The sequence below is a fragment of the Peromyscus leucopus genome, chromosome 12, assembly GCF_004664715.2.
Source record: "Peromyscus leucopus breed LL Stock chromosome 12, UCI_PerLeu_2.1, whole genome shotgun sequence".
Classification (NCBI taxonomy): Eukaryota; Metazoa; Chordata; class Mammalia; order Rodentia; family Cricetidae; genus Peromyscus; species Peromyscus leucopus.
In genome coordinates, this window is record NC_051073.1 from 67961625 (window position 1) to 67984257 (window position 22633).

Here is a 22633-nt window from a genome sequence, read left to right on the forward strand (position 1 = left end):
AGTAGGTCTCTTTCTGAGAGGAAGGACAACAGGGGTAAGAAAGTGGTCTTGGTCTCAGCTCTTGGCTGCTACTCTGACCTCTTGGGCTTTTAACTCTGCATCTCGCTGTGTGTTTCTTATTTAATGAAACTGTTCAGAATTACATCTGCAAGTATCTATTAAATCTACCTAGGCACCCCTTAAGCAACTCTGTAAGCTGTGTCTAAAATGTACAGAGAAATACTTTTGAAGATGTTAGCAAGATTTTCAGAACTCTTTTAGGGCGAGAGATAGAGGTATGGAGAAAAAGTCTTCTGGTATGCACATGTTCTTTAACAGAGCAAAACCAAATGAGTAATTCATAATTAACAGTCATAAAGTACGTTCCAGCTTCACATACAACTCTTCTTTGTTTCTTTTCATGTGCATGGCAAGGGTGACTTTTAAATAATCTCAGGTCACCTCAAAATAAATCCACGGTTGCTCTGTGCAAGTTCACCCAGAATGTAGCTGTTGTTCCCTTGCTTTGTCCAAAGACCACTGGGGATTTCTAGTTTGACTGAATTGTCTGTGAGCTGACCTGCAGATTTGGGTTTTTAAGGGTTTATTTGTTTTTATTTTATGTATGTGAATGTTTTGTCTGCACACACACACACACACACACACACACACACACACACACACACACACACCATGTGCATGCCTCTTCACATGGAGACGAGGAGAGGGTATCAGATACCTTTCAATTGGAATTATGGATGGCAAACATTGTAGGTTCTGGGAACTGAACCTGGGTCCTCTGTAAGAGAAGCAAGTCCTCTCAATCACCAAGCTATTTCTTTAGCCTCTGACATACAGATTTGAGTATGAGTACTAAACCTTGGGAATTCACTACCCACAGGCAATACTTGGTAAAAAAATGAAACAATATGTGAAGGGGAGAAGCTAAGTTAATGTGCAGTTATTCAAATGTGTATTTTAGTTAGTTTATGACTATCATAAAAGTTAGGATTTGTCTCTCTTGTTCATAATGTATTCCCATCATGTGGATTAATGCACACAGTATCTTCTATGTCACTAAAAACTTATTGAATAAATGAGTATGAATCAAAGGGAAATACGAGGGCCTAAAGAAATTCTTACATAAATTTGTGATCAAAGCACAAAATATTGATTGAAAATGATAAGATTTAAGGGCAATGGAAAGGAAAATTCTAATTAATTAAAATACCAAAAAAGCAGAAAGAATTTTCAGTTATATGCATTGTCTGACTACATAAATCAATAAAGTTAGCTAAATTAAGCCAAAAATATATAGTATGTGGCCTCTGGCATGTATGACAAAGACAAAGTTTATGTGTAATTTAAAATTTTTTAATTAAAATTTACTTGGTTTCATACATGGTTTCACATATGAATATAATGAACATTAGTTGTTTTTTTCTGAGACAGGGTTTCTCTGTGTAGTTTTGGTGCCTGTCATGGATCTCGCTCTGTAGACCAGGCTGGCCTCGGACTCACAGAGATCCACCTGGCTCTGCCTCCTGAGTGCTGGGATTAAAGGTGTGCACCACCGCTGCCTCGTGAATATTAGTTGTTAATTGTTTCTTACTCAAAGTAAGATTGTATATATTTATGAGGTTCACTTTGAAGCTTTGATCTATGGATCCATTTTAGAACTATTAAATCAAGCTAGCTAACATGTCCATTACCTCATCAACTAATTTATTTTCATGTGTGGTTAGAACATTAAAAATCTACCTTTTAGCTTTATAAATTTATTTATTCATCCATTCATTTGTGTGACAGGATCTCACTATGTAACTGTGGCTGCCCTCAAACTCACAGAGCTCATCCAACCTCCTGGGTGCTGGAATTAAAGGCATGTGCTACCACACTTGACATTTTGGGCATTTTAAGTTCATAGTATGTTATTATTATATGCATCTAACTACATCTTTAGTGCAGCTGGCTTTGCACTTCTTAATCATCTTTCCCTTTCTTATGTTGTCCCAAACCAACCTTAGGTATCTACCTGTCTTCTCTATTTCTATGAGATTAACTCTCTAGGCTCCACATATCACACCACCTGTTAGAATGGCCATTAAAAAATATTTTGACACATAAACACAAAGACATGTGTATTAGCTTAACTGTTAAGCCAGAAAACTATAGCAAAGTTATCATAAGAAATTATAAGTAACTAGACACTTTAAAACTACAATGCTGTTATATAAATATTTCATGAAAATATTATTTTAACAAATAGAGGAAATAAAGATTGATGCTAGATATAATTCTGCATAATTGGCTACCACATTAAAAATGAGTTACAAATATGAATGCTTGTAATAAATAATATAATATCTATGTTAGCAGATTCAGAGATTATAATAGGTCCTTTTAAATATTTTAGGTTAAAGAACTAAATATTTTACAATTAAAATAATGAAAGTCTTAGAAATCTTAAAGTAAAACTCTGAAGATGTTATAATACAGGATCAGAATTTATAGGCAGCTGTATTTTCTGAAGTTAAAAGTTATTATTAATCCAGTAAGAGAAAACAAAGTCTGTCACTGTACTGTAAATATTGAAAATTTTCATTACATAATTAGAAACATTTTGCCACCACATGGAATGCTTTCTTTTGACTTACATTATAATCTACGGCATCCTTTTTCTTGGCTGGAGTCTGAAAACATTTTCAAATATTGTATTGCACATGCCATGGATGGCTTTTTCCCTATCTATCAAGTAGTCCAAACCAACTAGTTTCTGTTCCAATATTCCTATATACTCATTGAATATTGTCTTCCTGTTCTGTAAATTATATGGAATTGTCTAAAAGATCTCCAGCAATTCTGAGTGTAATCTAAAAATCTTTAGATTTATTGAGGCTTTGCTGTGTTGTGTTTTCACATTCACTTTATTCAGGAATCTTTTGTTACTTAATTTCTTCTTTGACCTATTCATCATTCAGTAATGAGTTATTTAATCTCCATGAGTTTGGTGTCATTACCAGAAATTCATTTGTTCTTAATTTTAAGCTTTGTTGCATTGTGGTCAGATAAGATACATACATAGAATTAATTCAGTTTTTATAGACTTCTTAAGATCTGTTTTATGCCCCAGTATGTGTAGTAATATTTTATTTGTGCTGAAATGTGGTTATATTTTATTTGTGTTTTAATAAATAAAGCTTGCGTGGAAATCAGAGGAAAAAGGCCAGCCATTATAAGTAAACAAGGAAGTCAGGCATTGGCAGCATATACCCTTAATCCTATCACTTAGCAGGCAGGATCTCTGTGTGCTCAAGACCACACTGGAAACAGAGCCAGGTGTGGTGGCACACTCCTTAATTCCAAAACTAGTTAACCATGGAAGATTGGAGGGCTGTACAGACAGACAGAAAGTGACAAAGCTGTGTAGGAAGAGGAAATGATGTAGCTGGACAGAGAGCAAATCCGATGGCAGAACAGCAAGGATGTTCTGTGTGTGTGGATGGACAGGAAGTAATTTGCATTTGGAAGCAGTAGACTTGGTGAGATAAGGTTGGCTGGTGGCTTTCCCTATTTCCCTGATCTTTCTAAGAATTTCACTCCTGTATTTGGCTCCGTGTTTTTTATTTAATAAGACCATTTAGAAATTCATCGACATGTATGTGGTCTATTTTAGTCATGTTTCCATGGGTTATCATGGAGAATCTATAGTCTTTGTTATTTGGGTAGACTATTCTGTACATATCTGTTAGGTACATTTGATGTTTGATGCCATTACTTCTGATGTTTCTGTTTGACTTTTGTCCAGAATACCTATCTATTGAAAAAAGTACGACATTGAAATTGCCCAATATTACTGAACTGGAATTAAGCTCTGTTTTTAAGTCTAATATTTCATATTAGACTTTTTATGAAATTGGGTGTGTGAGGGCTTCATGCGTATATGTTTAGGATTGTAGTGTCTTCTTGATTAATTTTTCCTTTCTTTAGTATGGAGCATCCTTTTTCATTTCTGATTAATTTTATTTAATTAACAAAATCTATTGTGTCAGACATTACTAGCAACATCTGTTGGTTTTCTGGTCCCATTTGCTTTAAATACATTCTCCCATCCTTTCACTTTGTGGAGGTGATTAGAGATTTGGCTAGGGGCATACTGTCTTGGCTTTTGATATTTTTTGTTTGTTTGTTTTTGTGATACAGCCTGGGATGTTAACTTCCTTTCTTAATTGTTTGTCTTTAGTGAGATCCAAGGTTTCTACAGCATAAGCAAATGCACTAGTGATGTTACCAAAACTAGGCTTGGGATATGGAGATGGCACAGGTAAGTTGGTTCTGACCAACTAACATTTTAATGGAGGAGTTGGCATCCTATATCCTGAGTATGAAATTTATAAAAAAAAAAAAAAAAAAGCAAATCTTCAGGAAAGATTGAACAATTTTAACAACAACAACAAAAAAGACAGCAGTGGATATCAAGATATAAAATAGTAAATGGGACAGTGAATATGAGTATCAAGATAATTAAATAGGTATATGGATTAAAATGCATTTTCCAAAAGTCAGCCCATACACCCATGTTATGACACTTTGGTCCCGCAAACATTGAAGAAAGGTGGGCTTTTCAGTAAATGTGTGTTGATGCAAGCTATAAATAACATCAAGTGTGACCCTATTTTATACTGCATTTTGGAAAAGTGTTATTGGGTAGTTTTTAGTTCAGTAGTTGGATCATGAAGTACTGAAGTTTCCAGGAATAACATTTCATGATCTCGGGCAGGAGAACAGTTTTTAAGCAGATATTTAAAAGTACTAAATGAAAAGTTAATAATAGATACAATGAACTGAATTGAACTCAAGAACCTTCATTGACCAAAGCATACCATTTGTGAGTATTAAGTAGACAAGTCACAAGATAGCCAAAGTATCTTTACCACATCCTTCTTATACACAATTCGATTCAAGGAACAGACACAATACTTCTAGAATTATTTTTTGAACTCAGTAATTCAATATTAAAACAGGAAAGTGCATTAAAATGGGGAGAATATTTAACTGGTCAAAGGTCAGTATTAAAATAGCCATAAGTCTATATAAAATATTTACAATACTCAGGGAAAAAAAAAAAAAAACATTGAAACCAGAAGTAGGTGTCACCACTCATAGAACACAAGGCTGAAACAAAACATTTAACAAGCTCAAGTAATCAGCAAGGACATAAAGAAATAGAACTTACTCATCCAGGCAACCACTTTGGACACAATGGAAAACATTCTCAAAAGTTGACATATATAGGCCGGGTGGTGGTGGCACACGCCTTTAATCCCAGCACTTGGGAGGCAGAGCCAGGCAGATTTCTGTGAGTTCGAGGCCAGCCTGGGCTACCAAGTGAGTTCCAGGAAAGGCGCAAAGCTACACAGAGAAATCCTGTCTTGAAAAAAAAAAAAAGTTGACATATATATATATATATATATATATATTAGCAGGAATCTTAAAAGTTCTTATTAATAAAATCAAACCTGAACCAGGCATTGGGGTGAACACTGGAGGCCTCTGAATCCTCATCCAGAATGGATCTCAGCTGAACTGCTGCTAGAAGACTGAAAGCTTAACCAGCCAAATGCTTAACCAGGCCAAATGCTTCTAGTTTCTGGTCCTCATACCTTATATACCTTTCTGCTTTCTGCCTCACTCCCTGGGATTAAAGGCTGGCCTGAGTCACCATGCTTGGCTGTATCCTTGAACACATGGATTTCTGCCTCTGGAATGCTAGGAGTGTGCTGCCACTGCCTATCCTCTATGTTTAATATTGTGGCTGTTCTGTCTCTGACCCCAGATAAGTTTATTATGGTGCACAATATTTTGGGGAACACAATACCATCTTCTTTCCCCTTTTTTGTCTAAAATTTTAAAAAAGCTTATAACCAATACAAGAAAAACTATCCAATAAGTATATACAATATATACAGTCAAGAATTACATTAACGATGTCTAGTCCATTAACATTTGACAGATTCAGATTAAAAACTCCATTATATATAACAAAGTCCAGTCTAGTAACATTTGATAAACTCAGACAAAAAATTTCATTACTTATCCTATTTAAAACCAGTAGTTCCTTTTTAAAAGTATTTTTTCTTTTCGTAATATATTCAGTAATCTACCTTTTGTCATTTTTATATTTTTCCCATTTTTCTTTTTAGAGTAAATTCAATCATTTACCCATTTATCCTATTATCTCTTTATCTTTTTTTCTCACAGTAGATTCAGTGATCTACCTCATTTATATATTTTCTCTTTTCTTTTTCAAACAAAAACTCTGAATCTAATCTCCATGTTCAGCTTTTTTCGTGAGCATTAACAATTAACAACTTGTAACCAACCATCACAAACAATGACAATATTCAAAACTCATTAAACAACCAAAAACCTGCCATCTTACCTCTTGGGAATGTGGGCATTGTTTTCTTAAAAGTACTTCCTGTTTTCTAGGGGTGAAGACATCTTTAAGGAATCCTGAAAAGAAAATTTTTGGGTTAATTGTCAAGTCCTGTATCATTTGTCCAGTCTCTGGATAATAGGAAAATTCCGGGCTTGTCACAAGTCCTTGCTCGAGTAGTCTGTCAGGCTGGATCATCTCAGCTAGTCATCTCGAAATTATCCTGACCAGTTTGTAGTCCAAAGTCAATCTTTCCGTGGTGTTAATCAGCTTAATGGCTTTTTCATAGTCCGTGTGGAATCATCATTGTGGAATCCTGTCTTCCTTTTGAAGTTTTCAAAGTCACTGTTAGGCATGGTCATGGTTCCCTGCAGATTTTTTTTTTCTCCTCTGTGGTTTGGAGCAATCACAGTCTGATAAATGTCTGTCTCTCAGAACCATGAACATTCTTCCCTAAAAGAGAAAATCTTCACAGCAATTTCTTCCCACCATTTGTTTTGCCAAACTTTTCCAAACTGACCTTTGCGGATGCTTTCTGGTAACACAATGGTCCTGGTAATTCTCTAAACAAGCAGCAGTAAACTCTTCATCCCAGGTAGCAGCATCTCTGCAGTCACCAACATGATGAGAAGGAGCTAGCAATTTGGAGCAGCAGCCTCTGCCTCCATAGTCCCACCACTGTTTGTGGCTCGGCCTCGGCTGAAGCTTCTCCTAGGTTGGCCTCAAAACTTGGGATTCTCCTGCCTCTGCCTTCAGTAAATCCAACCAGCATGTGCCACCACAACCAGCTGAGTGTAGCTCAGGCCTGAGCTGGGGCCCACAAGGCCACAGGCAAGCAGCTTTTTTCATGAATTGGTATCACGAACGCTGGGTGCCAGATGTAGCAGGAATCTTAAAAGTTCATATATATATATATATCTCCTTATTAGTCAGGCTTCATGATGGAACCACCACCTCTACCTCATAGGATTCATAAAGCATTATTGTCCCACCATACAATGAACAGAAAAGATTTTTATAAGCAATAGAAGTTTGTATGAGTCCCCAAAAGCAAGTCACTAAAGACATTGAAGAATTGACTTCTCTCCTGAAAGAAACCAGCCATCGTTCCATGAGGACATTCAAGCAGCCTGTGGAGAAAATCCAATGTGCTAAGGAGATATGGTCTCCTGCCAACAGCCACATGAGTGATGTGCCTTGGAAACAGATCCTCCACCCCTGTCAAGCCTTCAGTTAACTGCAGCCAAGGAACATCATCTTGACTGTAGCCCCATAAAAGACTGAGCCAGGGACATATAGCCAAATTGCTCCTGGATTTCTAACTGATGGAATGTAGATGGGATAATAAATGCCATTGTTGTTTGAAGCCACTCTATTTATAATAATATGCTCTCTAACCAAGCAAATGTATTTTTAGATGATTCCTGCAAATGGTCATGTATATGTTTACACACAAAGAGCCAAGCAAAACTTTATATGTAATAGCATAACTGTAATAGCATAGAATGGAAACAAGGCAAAGGTTCTTTAATAATGGGACATGACACAGAGAGAAAATGAATGGCCTACTATAAGCACAGCTCAATAACACAAGCCCTATATTAAGTAATGGAAACAAGACAACAGTGCCCGCTATACGATTTCATTCAAATGTCATGTAACTGTAGCTAGAAAAACTTCACAGAGAGAGACCAGAAATCTGCTACTCTTTGAGAAATGTTTCACGGACAAGAAGCCTGAGGGGAATTCTGGGTGTGAGCAACATTCCATTTCACTGTCTGGTTGTTATGTGGGTATTCTAATCTCATAAAATTCATCAGATGCCTCATTGTTTCATTTATGATTTGCTTCAAAACATTTCCTTTTCAAAAGAGATTCTATTGAATTTATTCATGTAACTCTCATAGCACTTCATAAAAATGTAAGTACTCAATAAATATATATTGAACATGTTACAAAATAGGAGACATTAGTGAGTATGGCAATGATCTGCTTTATTCACCTTTTAAACAATGTTTTAGAATCTAGAGAGGTGGCTGAACAGTTAGGAGTGCATACATATTGGTCTTCTAGAGGATCTGAGTTTGGTTTATAGCACCCATTTTTCAAAGGCTCAAAACTTAGTGTCACACTGGCTCCAGGGGAATCTGTCACTCATATGCACATTCATGCACACACACACACACACACACACACACACACACACACACACACATTTAAAAAATAAAAATCTTTTAAAATATATGAAATAATATTTTCACACCAACATTATATCATTCATTATGTACATATGCAGCATGAGACTTTTTTTATCAAATGTGTACATATACTTATGGAAATATACATATGAATATTTGACTATTGATAAGAATAGTTCAACTCAAGACATGGTGTAGAGACCCACAGAATTTTCCTGGTGAGAACTTACTCAGGGTCCAAGAATCTGAGCTTGATTTACCCAGTAGGGCTACATAAGGGGATGATTTGACTACAGGTGTGGTTAACAGGTGTTTGGAAGAGTCTACACTTGACCGTGCAGTGTGCTTTGATCTAGCAAGGGAGGGGGTCTTTTGTTCCACCCCTTGGCATTGTTATAAAAATCCCTTTTGAATAAATGGAAAAGGCCATTGGGTATTGACCCAGATCCTCCTGAACCTATCCTGTGTTTCTGTCTTTCTTCTCATCATCTAGGCCTATCATTCTATCTAATATTTTCTTATCTCTCTCTACTCCTCATAAGAACCCTTGAAAAGGTAGGAGCTGGCCTCCCACAAAAAGGTGTAATTAACACAATATTGTTTAACTTTCACATCTAGCATGGATTGTTCTGCTTTAATAGTTTTCAAAATTATAGGAATTATTTTGGGATTGGTAAAATAAGCCCATTTATATAGTTGAAAGATGGTGATTCAAAGTATCTGATTTTTGATAAATTAGCAGTATCTCTCAAGCAATTCTTTACAGAAACACAAATTAAAATGATATATTTATTTTTCCTGTTTTTCTCATGTCTAAAGATGAAGGTTTAGTGAATTTTAGACATCATTCTGTCTCATCTTCTGCTTACCATTGGCATGCAAAAGTGGCCACTGGTTTTTTAAACCAGAAATGTGAATGCCATTCTGACATTACATCCTCCTTTGGCAATGATGGTGATGACGATCATAAGAGTAATAATAATGAAAACAGTAGTAGTAAGGCTGCATATATACTTGGTTGCTAAATTGCATATATGCTCACAAATGCAATTTGTAATCTCCATTTAGACGAACAATCTTCTAGAGAACACTTCTATCCTATTCTCTATTTCACATACTTAAAGAAAACCCAACCTACTGCATTTGTGAATTTAAAGTTAACATTTTTATGCATCAGGCATTATCATCATGATTTATTTTTTAAAGGAAAGTTGTATCAACATCCTTAATCAGTTAAGTTTCAATTATATATACTCTAATATTAAAGTGTCCTTAAGAGAGCACTCCTCAACTGAGTGCCATAATTAGGCTAGTGGACTAGCACATCACTTATCAACTCACATGCAAAATTAACATTCATTGGATAGGTGGTACTCTATCTATTCAAGAATTATGTGGTTACTATCTACAGACAGTCTGTCTGCCACCTCAGGCATCACTGGAGGGACACACTTCAATAGGTCTACCTGGAGAATTTGAAAATGAGCTAGTCACAAGGGCATGAACTGGCTGATACAGGAGTTCACTAATGAGGAAACAGGTGAATGTTACTGATTGACAATTATGTGATCATACATCATATCAATCTTTTAATAATTTTTAAGGGAATAACAGATACTTCATTATGGAGCCATTTTGAGTGACCATGACTTGGGAAATACAGATTTAGGTTACTCCAAATTCCATGTTCCAGCATGAAAGCAATTTCATGAAGTTTTATAGTTTTACATAACAAAGAAAGCCATAGATCTAGAGAAATTTAAAATACATTGGTGGGTATATCAGAGAGGCAGGTACAGCAAGATGAGAGAAGTTTGCTATCGGTCTGGTCCTCTGGTGGATAAATGTTTATACCTAACTTTTGTGAATCAGACACTAGATTCTGAAGACTGGCTACTTGGAAAATAAAGTGGAATAATTCATCAGTCTTTGCCTGGTAGAGGAAGTAAACAATAATATAACTGTTAAACAAATACATTGGTTAAGTGAAAAATAATTCTCTAGAGATATGGAGGTTCTGGGGGTTTCCAGGCTGAGGAAAAGTGTCATTCTGGACTGGTAAAAGCAATGCAAAGGGTGTATATGTAAAACATTATCGCAGGAGGTGCTTGTGAGCACTTCTGAGATGAGGTCATTGGACAATGATTATACCATCAAAGATGTGTCTATCTCACATTGGGCTCCAGGACTGTATGGCATAGGAAACAAGCCACCCAGGTTCTAAAGAAGCCACTATCAAAGATTCTTTGCCAGTTTGGCTTTCCAACCTGAGCAGACCTTCAACAGGCACTTGTGTTGGATTGCCTCTTCCCAAGATGCACCCAGATTAAATAGGATTCTCAGGAGGACGTGGAGAAAAGGAAGGAACAACAGAATGTATTTAGCATTATGGTTGCCCCTCAGCAGTATGAGCGTCTTTCAGTCTATATACTTTGGGAATTGAACATGTATTCTGGAATTATATGCTTATTTGATGAGGAGTCCCTTTCAAAGCCATGGCCTCGTTTTCTTTAGTTAATTATTCCTAAGCAGGCAGAGGCTATTATAGAAAGTCACAATTGGTCAAAATACAGAGAACGAGTGGTCTTGGGGTACCAAGCCCCAGTCAGTACATCTACAACACATTTGTATCTTAGGGAACAACTCAAAATGTAGAAAATAATAAGAGCCAAAAATCCAGGAAATTTGCTGTGAGATCAAGTCTCCTGTAAATGATAGGGAAGATTTACCTATGATGTATCTGGAGTTTTAAGACTCGATTTGAACGCTCACAATGACTTTCAGAGACAGCCTGAGCAGATATGTTGTGCCCTTTCGCTGGAAACCTGTCAGGAAAAAACCTGAGGCTATAAACAGAAAGGAGGCATGAAAGGAACCTATGGCTGATCATCTTTGCACTCAGTATCTTAAATATATTTCATGGAAGAAAGCCAGGCACAGTAGCTCTCTGGCAGATAATAGGTATTCTACATGACTGCATTTCAGTGGCAATTAATCCAAATTATATCCCAGACTATAATTCTGTGTGTGCTGGAATTTTAGCAGCCAGGGAGTCTATGTGTGAGTGCTTGTATCATTACATTATTTGTCATTATTTTGTCCAAAGCAACAATGACTTCCTAAGGCTTAATATTTACATGAGCATTTCTTACCCCTCCATGCGAAGCTTTTATATGGCACTTTGATGTATTTATTTATGATGGCTCATTTCCTTTATTTTACTAGTATCATTATAGACAATTCTTCAAACTGGCCAGAAAGATTCAAACACAGAAGAACACGTTTGTCTTTTTGATAGTAGATATTTATTCACTGTGGTGGTATTGTGTTCCCCAAAATATTGTGTACCTTAATAAACTTATCTGGGGTCAGAGAACAGAAAAGCCACTAGTTTAGCAGTGATAGCACATGCCTTTAATCCTCGCATTCCAGAGGCAGAAATCCATCTGGTATCTCTGAGTTCAAGGCCACAATGGAAACAGCCAGGCATGATGACACACGGCTTTAATCCCAGGAAGCAAGCCTTTAATCCTAGGGAGTGATGGTAGAAAGCAGAAAGGTATATAAGGCATGAGGACCAGAAATTAAGCATTTGGCTGGTTAAGCATGTGGCTGGTTAAGCATTCAGCTGGTTAAGCATTCAGGCTTTTGAGCAGTAATTCAGCTGAGACCCATTCTGGATGAGGACTCAGAGGCCTCCAGTTTGAGGAGACGAGACCAGCTGAGGATCCGGCGAGGTGAGATAGCTGTGGCTTGTTTTGTGTCTCTGATCTTCCAGTATTCACCCCAATAACTGGCCTCGGGTTTGATTTTATTAATAAGAACTTTTACGATTCCTGCTACATATTCACTGAGGTCAAATTCTTTGCAACATAGTACATAACCAACATAATTGTGTAGTCTTAAAAACAAAGGCTTCTACAAAGACAATGGCTCATGTTTCAAGTATCATAGTTATCAAATAATGGCATCATTTGATTTCCCTGCATTAAAAGCAATAACCAGCATATAAAAAAATTTGACAGAATAATCAACAGATGGCTATTTCAGTACTCAGTGTTCCATTTCTTTTCCTGATTCTCTTTTATTCCCTCAGTATTCTTTTTCCAATTAAGAGTTAGTCTTTTGTACATCTGATACATAGATGATTTTATGAAAACAGAATATTTGCCATCCCATCATTAAGGCAATTATTCTTTAAGCTTTTTCTTTAGACCGTGGCTTACATTTATTTACTCGTTTTCACACCCAGGATCAAGCCTCATAAATGACTCTCTAACACCTGTAATTTAAAGACTTCTGCAGTAGAGCATCAAGGCTCTTCTCAGAACTTCCCCACTGTCTGGGTTGTTTTAACACACATACCTTGCACTCACTATTCCTCACAGCTCGTGTGGGTCAACACTTTTTCACACTTAGTGTGCACTGACACCACAAGCTCAGGAGGCCTTTTTAAACTCCAGAATTATCAATCATCGACCTATTGAGATAAAAGTCCATCTACCTGTCTTCTGTTTTCACAGCTGGAACAGCATCGTTAGAATTCAGAAACAGATTCTCTTTTCCCTTTTCTCTTCTCTTCCCATCACTAGAGTTTTTAATGTCAAGAAAGTCAACTATTTTATCAGTTGTATTCCAAATTTCCTAATTTTAAAGTTAATTGATGCCATATGTTCATAACTATTTTAATTTTTGATACCATACTCCCAATTTCTTTAGACAATCTCATTGCAGGAAACTCTCCCTTCTGAGTGAAGTTAGGTGAGTGAATCCTTCTTTGAAGGGAGTACATAGCAACTTTCCTATCATTGACTGCAGCAGGAACACAGCAACTCTTCTAGTTACCTGCAGCATGAATATGCTACTGGCTTTGAATGAGCTAATAAGTCAGATACAATCCCAAGGATAAGAGATTTGTCTTGTTGACCGTGTCCTTTGCTCTACAAAATCTTCTCAGTTTCAAGAGGTCCCATTTATTAATTATTTCTCAGTGTCTGTGCTACTGGTGTTATATTTAGGAAGTGATCTTCAGTGCCAATGCTTTTAAGACTACTTCCTACTTTCTCTTCTATCAGGTTCAGAGTAGCTGGATTTATGTTGAGGTCTTTGATCCACTTGGACTTAAGTTTTGTGCACGGTGACAGATATGGATCTGTAGCAGGAATCTTAAAAGTTCTTATTAATAAAATCAAACCCGAGGCCAGTTATTGGGGTCCATGCTGGTAGATCAGAGAGACAGAACAAACCACAGCTATCTCACCTTGCCAGTTCCTCAGCTGTCTGTTCCTCAGACTGAAGCTCTGAGTCCTCATCCGGAATGGTCTCAGCTGATTACTGCTCAAAAGCCTGAATGCTTAACCAGCCACATGCTTAACCAGGCAAAATGCCTAACCAGCCAAATGCGCTAGTTTCTGGTTCACGCTTATATATCTTCCTGTTTCTACACCATCCTGGATTAAGGCTGGCTTTCTGGATTAAAGCGTGTCACCATGCTTGCTATTTCCAATGTGCCTTGAACTCACAGAGATCCAGAGGATTTCTATCTCTGGAATGCTAGATTAAAGTGTGAGTGCCACCATTTTCTAGCCTTTGTATCTAGTGGCTGTCTGTTCTCTGACCCCAGATAAATTTATTTATTAACATACAATCAAAATAATAATTCTGTACAATTAGATTACCACCACATGGATCTATTTGCTGTCTTCTACAGGTTGATATCCAGTTATGCCAGCACCATTTGTTGAAGATGCTTTCTTTTTTCCATTATACAGTTTTGGCTTCTTTGTCAAAAATCACATGTTCATAGGTGTTCGAATTAATGTCAGGGTCTTCAGTTCAGTTCCATTGGTCCACATGTCAGTTTTTATGTCAGTACCAAGCTATTTTTATTACTGAAGCTCTACAGTAGAGCTTGAAGTCAGGGATTGTGATACCTCCAGAGGTTGTTTTTATTGTACAGGATTCTTTTGGCTATCCTGTTTGGTTTTTTTTTTCCCCATATGAAATTGAGTATTGTTCTTTCCAGGTCTGTGAAGAATTGTGTTGGGATTTTGATGGAGATTGCACTGAATCTGTAGATTGCTTTTGGTAAGATTGCCATTTTTACTATGTTAATCCTATATATCCATGAGCATGGGAGATCTTTCCATTTTCTGACATCTTCTTCATTTTGTTTCTTCAGGGACTTAAAGTACTTGTCATACAGGTCGTTCTCTTGTTTAGTTAGAGTTACCCCAAGGTATTTTCTATCATTTGTGGCTATTGTAAAGGGTGACAGCCTACAGAATGGGAAAAGATCTTTACCAACCCCACATCTGACAGAAGGCTGATATCCAGAACATATAAAGAACTCAAGAAATCAGACATCAAAATACCCATCAGTCCAATTAAAAAATGGGCTATAGAGCTAAACAGAGAATTCTCAACAGAAGAAGCTCAAATGGCTGAAAGACATTTAAGGAATTGCTCAACACTTAGTCATCAGGGAAATGAAAATCAAAATGACTCTGAGATACCATCTTATACCCGTCAGAATGACTAAGATAAAAAACACTGAAGACAGCTTATGTCGGAGAGGATGTGGAGCAAGGCGAACACTCCTCCACTGTTGGTGGGAATGCAAATGTGTACAGCCACTTTGGAAATCAATATGGCACTTTCTTAGAAAACTGAGAATCATCCTCCCTCAAGACCCAGCTATACCACTCTTGGGCATATACCCAAGAAATGCTCAATCATACCACAAGGACGCATGCTCAACTATGTTCATAGCAGCATAATCTGTTATTATGCCAGAACCTGGAAACAACCTAGATGAACTTCAACTGAAGGATGGATAAACAAAATGTGGTACATATACACAATGGAGTACTACTCAGCAGAGAAAAACAATGACATCATGAGGTTTGCAGGCAAATGGATGGAACTAGAAAAAATCATCCTGAATGAGGTGACCCAGACTCAGAAAGACAAATATGGTATGAACTCATTTGTAAGTGGATACTAGATGTAAAGCAAAGGATAACCAGACTGCAACTCACAACTCCAGGGAAGCTGCCTAGTAAAGAGGACCCTAAGAAGGACACAGGGATTGCCCAACAACAGAGAAATAGATGAGATCTACATTAGCAAACTGGTGTGTGTGTGGGGGTGGTGGTGGTAATGGAGGGCAAGTGTCAGGGGAAAGAGAGCTTAGGGGAGTGGGAGGTCCCAGCTGGATCAGGAGCAGAGTGAGAGAACAGAGAGTGAAATACCATAATGAATGAAGACCCCAGGGGAATAGGAAGAAGCAGAGTGCTAGAGGGGCCCCCAGAAATCCACAAAGATACCTCCACTGTAGACTACTGGCAATAGTCAGAGAGTGCCTGAGCTGACCTGCTCTGATGATCGGATGGCCAAACACCCTGGCTGTCATGATAGAACTCTTATCCAGTGTCTCATGGAAGCAGATGCAGAGATCCATGGCTGAGCCCCAGGTGGAGCACTGGGAGGGATTGTATGAGCTAGAGATATTGAGACCATGATTGGAAAAAGTACGGGGACAAATAGCCAGACTAGTGAAAATGCATGAACTGTGAACCAATGGCTGAGGAACCCTCATGGAACTGGACTAGGCCCTCTGGATAAGTGAGACAGTTGATTAGCTTGAACTGTTTGGGAAGCAGTGGAGTCAGGACCTGTCCTTGGTGCATGGGCTGACTTTTTGGAGCCTTGGGCCTATACTGGGACACTTTGCTCAGCCTTGGTGTAGGGAGGAGGGGACTGGACCTGCCTGGGCTGAGTTTACCAGGCTGGACTGACTTCCCAGGGGAGACCTTGCCTTGGAGGAGGTGAGAATGGGGGATGAATTTGGAGGGAGGGTTGGGGGATGGGAGGAAGAAGGACAGGGGAATCCGTGGCTGATATGTGAAATTAAGTTAATTATAAAATAAATATACTATAAAGAAAGAATTAGAGATCTGAGAAGCATGATGGAAGCAATGTGGAGCCCTGCCGGGTTTGTGGAAACACCAGATGATCTTATTTCTCTTTGAAAGGTCTGCCTCAACTGAATGTAACAGGCTTAGCTGTCCCCCTCCCATGGGAGAACTTACCCTGTTGGAGGAGGGGATAAGAGGTGGGGCTGGGGAAGGCAGTGAGAGAGGAGGAGGAGGGATGAGACAGGTTGGTATGTAAAACCTGTGGTTGGTATGTAAAATGAATAATAAAAAAGGATCAGTTAAAGCACAGTAAAAAAATTTTTAAACACATTGTTTTATTACCTGAGCAGCGAAAGTAATTTCAGATGACTTCATTGATGTGTGTACAACATCAACATCAGGAAATTCTCTTATGACCCCAGACAAATCCTTGGTCTTTAAGAATGAACATTGTCATCTCTTCTTATATCCTTGAGCTTAATAAAAGTCAAAGATGAGGATCAGGAGTATTGAAATGGAAAAAGAAAAAGAGCAGAGCAGGCACAGACTTAGAGATTTTTAAGATGGGCAAGGTTTAAGAACATCTGTTGTGCATAATACAAATGAGAATTTAAGAAAATTAGTTAACATTCTGACGAGACTACTTTAAATAAAGTGAATAGTTTTATAAATTGAGTCATATCAAATGTTCTATTTTGTCAGAAGATACTATCATTTTGGGGTGCAATTATTCCTACACCTTGTTACTATTTGGTTTTACCCCTTATGGGGGTTAAGGTTTAAACAATAAAAACACAATGTTCAGTTTGTGTCTCTTTTGAAATAATAACATAAGGGTAGCTTTATGGCCCAGAATCTAGGGGTATTGAGTATAGAATGGCCTGAAATTACTTCTCTGAATAATTCTGCTCAGCAAGCCTTTGTGAACTTACTCAGAACATAAAGAAGGGCTAGTCATGTACTGCTGCCTCTTTTGGCTCAATCTGGTTGCAAGAGGGTTACCCATTCCCCTATAAATATGAACCTATAATTGAACTTGTGAGTAATGAAATATTTTGGTGGCACAAACCAAAGGAAGTTCAAATATAGTGACTAGATTATTCCTGTCTCTATTACAGAAAATGTGAATTTAGAAATGAGAGTGGAAAATTTCTGAAAAGCAAGAGAAGGATGTAGATAAAGAGTCTATTGAGATATAGAGACACTGTCAATGAGATGCCAGAAAATATAGAAGAATCAAAGAGGGGACCTCTAAAAGCAAAGAGTAGCCATATTTGTGTGACAGATAGAATTGTCATTTGGTATCTATATGTACTTCCCCTTTCTTTAGGAAATAACCTCTATTTGCCTTGGTAACTGCATAAAAATGGCTGCTAACTTTCTTTGGCCATCAAATTTGAGTGAGAGCAAATATGATATGTGCAGCTTTCTATCATCTTCTATTACCTACTTGGGAAGAATATGTTTGTAGAAATACATAGAAGCTAAGGGAAATATATATATATATATATATATATATATATATATATATATATATATCCCACATGTATGTCCCACATATATATCTTAGCCACAATGAACCATATATGACCTTCAAATCACATAAATAACTGAGATTGTAACACACGGAGGTATTGAGCTTGGCATAGTTATATAGCTATTTCTGGACTTTTGTGAGTTTTTTCTACATTGTCACATTGTATCACTAGACATCCAAGTATTTGAAGTGATCCAGGTGGTTATGTCACAGAAACCAACAAAATAATATGAAGGTAAAGCAGCGTGACTAAAACCACAAGTGACTGGAGAGTGCTCAGCCTTAAGTGAGACATCTGTATTGACTGCTCTCTCTCTTCCAAAGCTCAGGGAACTCACAGAAGAAGGACTATAAAAGTTGTAAGGTTCTCGGTTCAAGGATAACAGTGTCTTGGGGACATGGCACACACTCATTGCAGCTGTGATTGCTAAAGATTTGCCCAGTGTTTCTCATGGAAGAAGAAATGACTCAATAAGCCTTACCCCTCCCCAAAGGGCTATTGACATAGGATTCTGGCTAGGGGAACAGTGTCATTTCCTTCAGTCATGTATCCATTGACAACTTGCCATGCTGAAGTAAATAACCACCTACCTCCATTCATGCTGGAAAACTACACTGAATGGTCTCACACATGCATAAAAGACTTGCTGGAGAGCACAGCACCAGTGTGAGAAGGAAAATGGAAAGCCAGGGTAATAGGCTATGAAAAGAATAACATTCAGTACATACATTTATGAAACTATAAAACATTTAAAAATAAAAGCACAAATATCTATCTGTTTTAAAGATCTTGAATATATAAGGATTATGCAGGGAAGAAAAACTCTAGGCAAAATCATTAGCTATCATAAAACACAGAATAAGGGGCTCTTGGATTTATAGACGTATAATAATACATTCAAATAAAAGTCCAAATAAAATATAAAAGATTAGAATTTAAGTTAATTACTGAAATATTTCTCTTGTTAAATTTCTAAAAGCATCTATGCTGTTCCAATTCAGAGGCTGATAAAATAATCAAGCTAGAAAACTTGACATACAGCCACTTTTAAAAACATACATACCAGGTCTGGAGGGAAACAAGTGCTCTAACATTCTTATTTATACATTTTGGCTGCTAGGTGTGGTTTCTAACTTGCTTTAAAAAACATATCCCAATTATTTTGTTAGTATTTTCTCTTAGACTCATTAATTTTGCTGAACCTTTAAGATATTTTCACACTTGTTAATTTTTAGATTTCATTGCTCAGATACACATCTTATATTCTTACAACTATTTGTAGTAGCTAAAGTTGTTTTCATAAAGGTATTTTGTGACATTAAAAATAGTCAATATTTATTTTTTATATTCAAATTATTAATTCCAATCCCCTAATTTTAGACATAAATAAAAATAAGTTCACAATGATAGCTGAGGGTGGTTTTGTTGTACATTGTACAAATTTATACACTAATTAATAGAAAAGTAAGTCTAGAGGGGCATTCAAATGCTAAAGTCATTATTTTTAGACTAGGTTCTAGTTTTCAGAATAGTATGTATAGTGTGTAAAAAGAACTCACAAGTATATTTGGGAGAATGGTAAGAACACTAATGTTCTTGCTTGCCCAATTAAACATTATTTTATGAAAGAAGTATTTAAGCAAATTATATATATTTACTGAATTCTGACTTTTTAAAATATAATTGCTAATATAATATAAAAAAGTTCTTTGAATACAGAGAAATAAAATAGATTACACAGGCAATCAGATCTTGTGTAGATGAAATGTGGTTGTTACACGGTCTTGGGTGAGGTTTGTTGCTCTAAGGGTACACCAAGTTTGTTCTGCGGGACACATGAATATTGCATGTCCTAGAAAAGCAGACCCACACAGAAGACTCCTAAGCCACAGGACTGTAAAATGACAGTTGAAAAGAGGACGGCCATTGAAAGAGCGATGATGGGAGATCATAAGGCAGCAGTCTCAGAGAACATAAAAGGGCCACGCCAAAGAATGAAAGTAATATTTGCAGATGTGAGGGCCACTGCCAGAGAGAGAGAAAGTAACAGTCCAGAGGGGCTACAGATGTGGAAGTGGAGAACAACCAGCAACAGAAAAATAAAATAAAAGAATACAACAAAACATTTTATTGGAGCAAACAAAATTCTTCCAACAAGGGTTGGGAGGGGCCTTAAAGATGAAATTCTAGAGGTAGAGCTCTGGGTCAGACTTTATTTGTAGCCTGCTGAGGCATTCCCATACTGTGTTTCCTTCATCCCCATTAGGTCCATCTGCTGGCTAACCATTAGCAATTTATAAAGATTGCAAGGTCCCCTGGAGAAGGAATGGGAAGCACCCTGCTCAGATTTGTCTTCTAAGTGATTCTAAGTCTCCTCAAATTGACAATCAAGATCAACAAGTGCAATAGACAAAGAAGGGTGAAGGCTAAATCTTTCACAAGGGTAAGACTGGTGTTCACTTTTGTCTGTCCCTTTGAGGATTCATCAGGTTGGCTGGAGCTATTTGCCTCCAGACTTAGCCACCAAATCTTTCCTACAGATCCGGCCCTGTGATAATCACCTTTGTAAAATATGTGTGAGTTTCCACCAGATTTACACCCCCAGCATAGAAGAAATAAGACTGACCTTAGAGACTACAGGGCTCACAGATGCTCCTGGCACTGTTTGCTGCTTGTCCTCATTTCCTAGTCTCATCCTTTCTTCTTATTACTGTGAAAGTTAACATGAAAACAGGTCCTTTTCAAGTTTCCCCTCCTCTCTCTCATGCATACACGAAAAGAAATAAGGAAAGAAAAGATGATAGGCCTAGGTTTTAGTTAAATGGATGAAGTATCATGTTTCCCAGGAGAGTGCTGGTCTCACTGAGTAATGCGGTCAGCCGTGCCATCGCAGAAGTGGGAAGTTACAGGTATACTTGAGAGTACTGTTGTCTCATCTCCACTCTTTGGGCTTTGGACACCTGTAGCAAGGCTATGGCAGAAATGGCCACTTACATCACTTACTAGGAGCATGGCAGATATTATAAACTGTATTTTGAACTTTCAAGGAGCAGACCTTAGGTTAATGCCATAACTCACTTAAACAGATGCCCACGATGTGTTATAAGCCCAGCTACTTCCAGAAGGCCTTTAACAAGTGGAATGAATTGCAGGGGCATTGGCTCATTGCTTGCCTTCTCCTTACATGAATTCTTTGACATGATGAGACTTGTATAGGATATTATAATGGTTTATGAGCTATTCAAAGCACTCTACTAATAGCAAAACATAACAGGAGGGAAATGTAAATCCACAACAAGATTTCATTCTGACAAACACAAATAATAACTCCCAACTATTCAAATTATAATTGGTGTAATAGCTCTGATGAGGTTTAGAGCCATTTATTTATTTATTTATTTATTTATTTATTTATTTATTTATTTATTTATTTTTGCCATAGGTAATGCTTTAGGGACATCCTGGGGACTTGGTGCTCATGAATGGAACAATAGCTCTGATGGCCTCCTCCTTGGGTTTACTGAGAGGAAATGTTCAACCTAAACTTCCATGGACCATATATCCTTCCCTGGATGGGCTTAACAGAGCTTCCATCCTTAAACACCCTACCCTCCTAGATTCTCAAGGTCTTCTCTGACTTGTAAGTAGTCTTTGCAAATGTAACTAAGATGGAGTCATCTTGTATCCCAATGGGCTCTAAATTATTGTCTAATGCTTTTATTACAAAACTTTCTAAAAAGTAACCAATTGGAAGGAAGAAAGCAAAGAGGAGAAAGGTGAGAGCGGGTCAGTGCCCACCAAACCCAGGGCATGGGTTCCCAGGAAGGGAATTTGCTATGCTGGTATCTTGATTTTGGACATTTCTGACTTATGAATCTCTCGTCATTGTGCCTTTTAGTTTCAGCTACTCATGCTCAACTGTGATCCAGCAATATTAAATGGAAATTTCCAGTGATAAATAATTCATAAGTTTGAAATAACTTGTATTATAATACACTGTTTATAGTGATTCTGATTTATTAGTTACCATGGTTTATCAATTGGTGTCTCTAAATTTAATTTAAATTTATTAATTTTTTATTTATTAAATACATATGTAAGAGAGAAAAAAATCACATTTCTCTCTTGTTCTGATCCACCCAGTTGCAGAAATCCACTGGCCACCATAGAATGTGTCTCCCATGGGCAGTGGGAGTAACTGTACATTGGCAGCCCTAGGAAACAAGAATGCGACTCTATAGGTACTATGTTTGTGACATTGCTCAGATGACAAACACATGTCTAGGAAGGTAGATAATTAACCCAATAAATAAGTCAATGACTCCATCATTTAGATACTGGACTTCTGTAAACCATATTGATAAAAAGAATATGTTTGGTACACATTTGGGGAGATTTAGACATATAATTCTTTTCTAAATTTATTTTCCAAATCCATTAATATTTCTCTTATATAATTACCAACTACTTTAGAATGAATACAATTTTAAGGTAAAACATAACCATAGCCAATAAACAATTTCCACTTAGGCAAAGACTATACACATAATAAAAAAGATA